Genomic DNA, 10000 nt, shown 5'->3' on the forward strand with positions numbered 1-10000 from the left:
ATGATTATCTTCATGATTAACCTTATTATAGATTATGATTATAATTGGGTGTAGGAGTATCTCATAATTTATTATGGTTATTATTGAGTATGATTATTATTGATTGATTGATTTTATTTATTCTAAATTCCAGATAATCAACTACCTGGTTTGAATGATAGAAGGCTACAAGCCAAAAGGCTCTAATAAGGAGATCAGCCCTGTGAGGAAAGGAAGTCGAATAGCAAATCAAACTATATGTAAGTAAAGACTATAAAATATAAAATACTTTAAAACAGTAATAATAAGATATGTCAGCCAGTTACTGTTTTTAGAATGATTTATTGTTAATTTATTCTCATCATTTTTTTATTTCCTTATTTCCTTTCCTCACTGGGATATTTTTCCCTATTGTAGCCCTTCGGCTTATAGCATCTTGCTTTTCCAACTAAGGTTGTAGCTTGGCTAGTAATAAGGATAATAATAATATAGGACGTTGTTCAATAGCTTGTCTCGGGACTGTATATAAACCTTCCAGGCTTTATACCAATTTTAACCTCCGCCAACGAAGTTGGAAATATGTTATGTTTTACCCCCTGTTTGTGAGTCTGTTTGAGTGTGTGTGTGTGTGTTTGTGAACAACTACCTGGCTACAATTTTAATCGTAGAGTAATGAAACTTGCAGGCATTAACTGCTCTGTTAAAAGCTGGAAATAATTAAATTTTGGAAGATCAAAGTCAAAGGTTAAAGTCACGGGCAAGCAAAATGTTCAATTCACGTAATCAGCCATAAGTTTGGACATCATTGTCACAGAGACTTTAAAATTGGTCCATATTTGAGTGTATGAAAATCCACGCCCATTAACACATGTTAAGGTCAAAGGATAAGGTCGAGCTGAAGGTTGAGAAATAAGCTGCTGCAGAGGAGATTTTTGATCTACTGAGTGGCCCCCTAGTTTTTAGATGAAATTTTAATGAATTTCATATTGATATGAGATATTATATCCTGCTGGGAGTTTCCTTAACTCAGTCTTTTCTCCTTAGTTAGTATGAACTTTAAAACATTATCCTTTTCCTTTATTAATATATTATTATTTATTTATGTATGAAATATGAAAGGTAAATTCTAATTATAATAGCTTGTCAACATTCCAATTATCCTAACACTTGTATGAGGAACTAGAAAAAAATGTCTCTGATATGGGATTCATTTTCAATACATTTTGAATAATTAAGTTTTTTAACAATCTTTTTCAGATTTTTTTCAATTTAATTACTACAAACTTGAGTATCAAAATGGAGTTTTCTTTTCTAATATAGTTAGAGAAATGTGTTAAACATTTTTTTTTTCAGAGTATGGAGCAGTGCAGTAAAAGGAAAATAGCCTTCAATCACTATACAATCCAGCTCTCCAAATAACAGTACCAGCTAGGAGATCTACACTGGACAGAAAAGACTAGCCAGAAGACATAAATAGCCTTCAATCACTAGACAATCCAGCTCTCTAAATAGCATTACCAGCTGGGAGATCTACACTGGATAGAAAAGTCTAACTACTTTTTTAAGTATCTTACGATCTAGAGAACACATCACTTGTACCATTCGAAGGTAAGGGAGAGACTTGGATTTTCCAAAGATTTTTCTCTTGATTCTATTATGCATTTGTTGATGGTTTTTTTTTATCTGGGAGGTTTCAATGTCCTATCTTTCATATGGTTTAAAATCTTCATCATGAGAAGGTTTAATGAAAAACTAACATTTAAGGTTCACCAGCTTTTACAAAAATAACTCTGAATATTACTGTAGTTATTTAATAAAATAAGAATGTCTTTATTAATATGGTTTGTGTGTATATACGGTATATAATATGTTTGTGTGTATATATAAATATATATATATATATATATATATATATATATATATATAAATTTAAATATATATATATACATATATATATACATATATATATATATATATATATATATATATATAATGTATATATATATACATGTATATATATATATATATAATGTATATATATATATATATATATATATATATATATATATATATAATGTGTATATATATATATATATATATATATATAATGTGTATATATATATATATATATATATATATATATATATATATATATATATATATATATATATAACTTCTTCAATGATTATTGTTAGCACTACCTCAAATTTCACGCACCTAAAACGGATGTTGCTGATTTTGATAATGGTAATGATGATATGATTACTGATGATTATGATTATCCATATTATTATGAATATTGTGTTGAGATTATGATTATTGTATTATTGATTATCATCATATCTTCTACACCATTGTTTTACTCATTAGAACGCTGTATCGTTTTAAAGGCTCAAGGTTTAAAGGCTGCTCATGAATGCCAGAGGCAAAGGACAGTGACATTTCTTTATTAAGCAGGACAATGCCCTAGAGACTGACCATATTACATATGATCAGCACTCGGGCCCCCTCTCCATCCGAATTAGGACCAAGGAATGGCCAACTATACTAGATGTGATACATAATTTGGCTTGTCTTCCAGGAGGGACATTCGACAACATTTGTGTAACAAAATCTCTGGTATTTATCCCCTGTCCTACCATTTTTGTTCTTCCTCTATTCATGGTGACCCATTTTCTCCTAGTATGGGAGAATCCACAGGGCAGGTCTTCACTAAGGTTAGGGAGGGCATCAATCTTGGTCTGACATTCCCTCCTGGTAAGGGAGAATCCACAGGACAGGTCTCCACTACGGTTAGGGAGGGCATCATTCCTGGTCTGACGTTCACTGTCTCCATCTATATAGTCTAGTTCTTTCACGATCATGAAGCTCTTCCGTGATTTCAGACTTCTTATTTCACGAGAGCTGTAGAGTGGGTGCCTGGGATTGTTTGCTTGTTTGGTCTTTTCCTTTCTAGCTATGCTGTCTGGACTGATTTCCGGTGATGCAATGCTGGCTAGTCTGTACAAAGCTGGCAAGGGTGTTGCTCTGTGTACCAGTGATTAGCTTGCAGGCTTTATTTAGCTCAATATTCAACCTTTTGGCGTGGCCTTCTCTTTTTCTCAGAGGAACACTAAATTTTGCAATGGAGTAACATAATGCTAAAGCTGTTCACTTCAAAGGTTTTGCCTTAGCTCCCTTCTTGGTGGATGCAATTTAGCTGAGGAGGTTATTTTTGGTAGCCCCTTTTTCTCGTGCTTGTTGATATTAACCTTGAAAATAAAGTGTCCTATCAAAAGTGATATAGATAGACGGGATGTGAATGGTTTTCTAGTTCTTCATTTTCTAATTTTAATTTAATTTTTTTTATCCCTGGTGGTTGTTCAAATGGAATGAGCATATCTAGGTTTACATGGGATTTACCATAAGATGCCTTTCTGGAGAGATGATAATGCCCTCTTCAGTCTTCCTTTGATGGTTTTAAGGGACTGTGACTGTTACAATGCAGAGATCGTCAGCATGTATAAACCTCTGGATGTTCTAGAGTTGTGGTAGGTCATTTGTGTATATATTGAATAACAATGGGGCTAGCATTGACCCCTGTAGGAGACCATTTATCTGACTCTTCCACCTACTCTTCCTGCCGTCCATTTCCATATAGAAACATCTTTTTACTATGAGTGATCCAATGTGTACAATGACGGAAGTTATGGGCCATTTGGGTGACTGAATGGGAGATCTCTATACGTGATTATCATAGACAGCTATAAGGTTGACAAACACAATATGTGTAATTTATTTAGTCTCTAGTCCATCCTCTATAAATTGGGTTAGGTGCAAGACCTAACTGCAGCATGATCATCCAGGTCGAAAGCTTGCTTGGTCTGGTGTCAGTTGCTCCTTGATGGTGGGCGCTAGTTGAAACATTATCATACGTTCATAGTTTGTAAGTGATACAGAGTAAGGATATTGGTCAGTAACTCTTAGGTGAGCTTGGATCTTTACCAGGCTTGAGGAGAGAGAGAACACTTTCTCTTCTCCATACCCTTAGGATTCAGTATGTTTATGCTCATTCATTGAAAAGACAAGAAGCTAAGACCTAGCCTTATCTCTGAAAGGCAGAGTCATCTCGATCACAATTCCATCTAGACTGCCAGCTTTCCCTGACTTCTTCTTTTTCATAGCTGATTGTAATTCATTCATTGTAAACGGTTCAAATATATAATTGCCCTGTAGCATGATGCATTGGATGCCTTGCCTCATTTTCGTTAAGTATCCCCCTTTCTCTTTTTTGGTTGTTGGTCTTATCATTGATTACAAGTTGATGGGCTACTTAATTTTGGTTGATTGTTTTTATTTGCTGTGTTAGCTTTTTGATGGTTCTCCAGGCTTTTTTATTGTTGAGGCCATGTTGATGTTTGTGATGGTTTCTTGCCAGCGTTCGTGTCTTTCATGATGTAGTAATGATAGCAAATCCTCTTCTAGATCCATAGTGTTTTTGGAAAAAGGATCGTCATTGTAGGCCTGTATGTACACTTGGAATGATTTTTCTTTGATTCGAGAGATCAGGGATGTAAAAGTCTCTACAGCCTCTGGATTTTTTTTATTCATAGCTTCTATTGCCACCAACAGGAAGCCTCATATCACTCAGGGTCAGGTATGATGTTTGCAATTCCAAATCATCCTAAGGTTAGTTTGATCTGGGGTTATGGTATTTTGGTTTTAAAGGTTGTACCACTGGTTTTATATCAATGGTTACTGTTTGGTGTTGATATTTTGGTATTGGGTCCATGATTGTTCTTGAACGATTGGTGGTGTTTTAAAGAGACAAATGCCAGGTCTGAATTGTATCCCCTCCTCCATTGTGAACTCTAAAAAGTGGTGTCATCTTTGGCATCATACAGGATTTTGAGATATTTAGCAAGGGCCCATTCCTACACAACCTCTCGATCACTGTCAGTTCAGTGCTTACCTTGAGGCCCAAATTTTATGATACAATGGATCGTTGTTGGTGCTCTCATATCCCCATACACTGTTGTGGCTATTGAAGTCCCCCAACTACGAGACACAGGGCATACTATCAGGGATGCTATTCTGGGGCTGTGAGAAAGTAGGAGGGGGAGTTTGTTGATATAAGTGATGCTTAGGTATTTAGTTTCCACTTGTAGGATATCCAGCCCATCCTCGGATAGGTCTCAACTTTTGTGAATGATGGATTTCTCGCTACCCTATATTGCACTTCCCTAGACTGGTTATTGGTGGGAAATTATTGAATTCATGTCAGGTGTTTTAGACAGTGATTTTTGCGAGTCTCCTGGATGCTCAGTACAGTGGCCTTCAGGTTAGCAAGCAAATCTACTTCTGCTATTCACGGGTCCTCGGCATTGAAGCTGATAATTCTGAGATTGCTCATCTTGCCAAGACACAGAGGGCTCATCCTTTTACCACCACTTCTTGGGCTGGGTAGGGTTCGTGGTGTAACAACTGGTCTCTTAATAGTTTAGATTACCAGGGGCACTACGTAAAGGTCTGCTACATATGATTGAGTATGATTATATTTAATTATGATTATTATTGATTTTGATTATTAGCTAAGCTTCAACCCTGGTTTTTAAAGCTGAATGCTAGAAACTCAAAGGCTTTTAACAGTGAAAGCAGCCCAGTGAGGAAAGGAAATAAGGAAATAGCGAGTCACACTATACGTAAGTAATGAATATAAAATATAAAATATAAAATATTTCAAGATCAGTAACAATGTTAAAATAGGCTTTACACCAACTTTTTTTGCAATTAGATGAAATTCTAAAAAATGACATGTTGATTTATCACTATCCCCGGATGGAGTTCTATAAATAAGGGAGTTTTCTTAACCCTTTTCCCTGCAATATTAACTTTAAATCTGCATTATCATTATCATGTATTATCACCTTGTTATTCACTATCATATCTATTTGGACATATTTATGTATGCAATATAAAAAGTAAATTCCAATTATGATAGCATGTTTTGATGAAATTCCAATTATCACAAGTATACCTTATCATTTTCAGATTCATTTCAGTTTCATTATATTCAATTGTTACTTAATTGCTCATGATCAAGGTCAAAGGCTAAAGTCACGGCCAAGCAAAATGTTCAATTCACGTAATCAGCCATAAGTTTGGACATCATTGTCAAAGAGACTTTAAAATTGGTTCATATTTGAGTGTATGAAAATCCACGCCAATTAATATATCTCAAGGTCAAAGGTTAAGGTCGAGGTGAAGGTTGGAAAATAAGCTGCTGCAGAGAGGTTTGTGCTCTACTGAGTGCCCCTCTAGTTTTTAGATGAAGTTGTAACGAATTTCATATTGATATGAGATATCACTATCTCCCGATGGAGTTTTATACATAAGGGAGTTTCCTTAACTCAGTCTTTTCCACTTATGTGAAATGAACTTCGAAGCATTATCACTATCCTTTATTGATATATTATTTTTTATGTATGAAATACGAAAGGTAAATTCTAATTATAATAGCTTGTCAACATTCCAATTATCCTAACACTTGTATGAGGAACTAAAAAAAAAATGGCTCTGATATGGGATTCATTTTCAATACATTTCGAGTTATGAAATTTTATAACAATCTTTTTCAGATTTATTTCAATTTTGATTATTACAAACTTGAGTATCAAAATGGAGTTTTTCTTCTAATATAGTTAGAGAAATATGTTAAACTTAATTTTTTTTTTCAGAGATTATGGAGCAGTGCTGTAAAAGGAAAATAGCCTCCAATCACTAGACAATCCAGCTCTCCAAATAACACTACCAGCTAGGAGATCTACACTGGATAGAAAAGACTAGCCAGAAGACATAAATAGCCTTCAACCACTGGACAATCCAGCTCTCTAAATAACAGTACCAGCTAGGAGATCTACACTGGACAGAAGAGACTAGCCAAAGGGCATAAATAGCCTTCAACCACTAGATAATCCAGCTCTCCAAATAACAGTACCAGCTAGGAGATCTACACTGGACAGAAGAGACTAGCCAAAGGGCATAAATAGCCTTCAACCCCTAGACAATCCAGCTCTCTAAATAACAGTACCAGCTAGGAGATCTACACTGGACAGAAGAGACTAGCCAAAGGGCATAAATAGCCTTCAACCACTAGACAATCCAGCTCTCCAAATAACAGTACCAGCTAGGAGATCTACACTGGACAGAAAAGTCTAACTACTTTTTCAAGTATCTTACGATCTACAAAACACATCACTTGTACCATTCGAAGGTAGGGGACAGACTTGGATTCTCCAAATCTTTTTCTCGTGATTCTATTATGCATTTGTTGATGTTTTTTTTTATCCGTGAGGTTTCAATGTCCTATCTTTTGCATGGTTTAAAATCTTCATCATGAGAAGGTTTTAGGAAAAACTAACATTTAAGGTTCACCAGCTTTTACAAAAATAACTCTGAATATTACTGTAGTTATTTAATAAAATAAGAATGTGTTTATTAATATGTTTTGTGTGTATATACGGTCTATGAAATGTTTGTGTATGTATATATATATATATATATATATATATATATATATATATATATATATATATATATATGTGTATATATATATATATATATATATGTGTATATATATATATATATATATATATATATATATATGTATATATATATATATATATATATATATATATATATATATATATATATATATATGTATGTATACATATATATATATATATGTAAATATCACCCACGAACGGCATTTAATACCGAATTCTATCTTGGGAAAATATATCCACTTGGAATTCATTTTATGGTGATATTTACATTGATTAAAATCACGTGTGCTTGTGATATATGTTCATATATATATATATATATATATATATATATATATATATATATATATATATAAAAGTATTTAAGTATATATATATATATATATATATATATATATATATATATATATATATATATACATATATGTATATATATAAATATACTTTTACAATATATATATATATATTATATATATATATTTATATATATATATATATATATATATATATATATATATATATATATATATATATATATATTTGTATATATCTATATATTTATATATTTATATATATTTATACATTTATAAATATTTATAATTATATATATATATACATACATACATATACCAAAGGCACTTCCCCCAATTTTGGGGGGTAGCCGACAACAACAAGAAACAAAACAAAAAGGGGACCTCTACTCTCTACGTTCCTCCAGCCTAACCAGGGACTCAGCCGAGTTCAGCTGGTACTGCTAGGGTGCCACAGCCCAACCTCCCACATTTCCACCACAGATGAAGCTTCATACTGCTGAGTCCCCTACTGCTGCTACCTCCGCGGTCATCTAAGGCACCGGAGGAAGCAGCAGGGCCTACCGGAACTGCGTCACAATCGCTCGCCATTCATTCCTATTTCTAGCACGCTCTCTTGCCTCTCTCACATCTATCCTCCTATCACCCAGAGCTTTCTTCACACCATCCATCCACCCAAACCTTGGCCTTCCTCTTGTACTTCTCCCATCAACTCTTGCATTCATCACCTTCTTTAGCAGACAGCTATTTTCCATTCTCTCAACATGGCCAAACCACCTCAACACATTCATATCCACTCTAGCCGCTAACTCATTTCTTACACCTGTTCTCACCCTCACCACTTCGTTCCTAACCCTATCTACTCGAGATACACCAGCCATACTCCTCAGACACTTCATCTCAAACACATTCAATTTCTGTCTCTCCATCACTTTCATTCCCCACAACTCCGATCCATACATCACAGTTGGTACAATCACTTTCTCATATAGAACTCTCTTTACATTCATGCCCAATCCTCTATTTTTTACTACTCCCTTAACTGCCCCCAACACTTTGCAACCTTCATTCACTCTCTGACGTACATCTGCTTCCACTCCACCATTTGCTGCAACAACAGACCCCAAGTACTTAAACTGATCCACCTCCTCAAGTAACTCTCCATTCAACATGACATTCAACCTTGCACCACCTTCCCTTCTCGTACATCTCATAACCTTACTCTTACCCACATTAACTCTCAACTTCCTTCTCTCACACACCCTTCCAAATTCTGTCACTAGTCGGTCAAGCTTCTCTTCTGTGTCTGCTACCAGTACAGTATCATCCGCAAACAACAACTGATTTACCTCCCATTCATGATCATTCTCGCCTACCAGTTTTAATCCTCGTCCAAGCACTCTAGCATTCACCTCTCTCACCACTCCATCAACATACAAGTTAAACAACCACGGCGACATCACACATCCCTGTCTCAGCCCCACTCTCACCGGAAACCAATCGCTCACCTCATTTCCTATTCTAACACATGCTTTACTACCTGTGTAGAAACTTTTCACTGCTTGCAACAACCTTCCACCAACTCCATATAACCTCATCACATTCCACATTGCTTCCCTATCAACTCTATCATATGCTTTCTCCAGATCCATAAACGCAACATCATTTCTCCAATGTTTATTGTTATATCTACCCTTATGATGATCATGATTGGGAGAATGATGATCATTATGATTAATATTTACCCTGATTCGTATATGATTATCTTCATGATTAACCTTATTATAGATTATGATTATAATTGGGTGTAGGAGTATCTCATAATTTATTATGGTTATTATTGAGTATGATTATTATTGATTGATTGATTTTATTTATTCTAAATTCCAGATAATCAACTACCTGGTTTGAATGATAGAAGGCTACAAGCCAAAAGGCTCTAATAAGGAGATCAGCCCTGTGAGGAAAGGAAGTCGAATAGCAAATCAAACTATATGTAAGTAAAGACTATAAAATATAAAATACTTTAAAACAGTAATAATAAGATATGTCAGCCAGTTACTGTTTTTAGAATGATTTATTGTTAATTTATTCTCATCATTTTTTTATTTCCTTATTTCCTTTCCTCACTGGGATATTTTTCCCTATTGTAGCCCTTCGGCTTAT

General features: G+C 34.4%; 1 long non-coding RNA gene across 1 annotated transcript in view; it reads left to right on the forward strand.

The window, feature by feature from the left end:
* Positions 1-10000, forward strand: part of LOC137637480 (uncharacterized) — a 25953-nt gene that overhangs the window by 9405 nt on the left and 6548 nt on the right. Inside the window, exons 4-7 of the long non-coding RNA XR_011043657.1 lie at positions 134-239; positions 1333-1587; positions 6696-7231; positions 9725-9830. This is a non-coding gene — a long non-coding RNA (uncharacterized lncRNA). The remainder of the gene's footprint in view (positions 1-133; positions 240-1332; positions 1588-6695; positions 7232-9724; positions 9831-10000) is intronic.

The sequence above is a fragment of the Palaemon carinicauda genome, chromosome 3 (assembly GCF_036898095.1).
Source record: "Palaemon carinicauda isolate YSFRI2023 chromosome 3, ASM3689809v2, whole genome shotgun sequence".
Taxonomy (NCBI): Eukaryota; Metazoa; Arthropoda; class Malacostraca; order Decapoda; family Palaemonidae; genus Palaemon; species Palaemon carinicauda.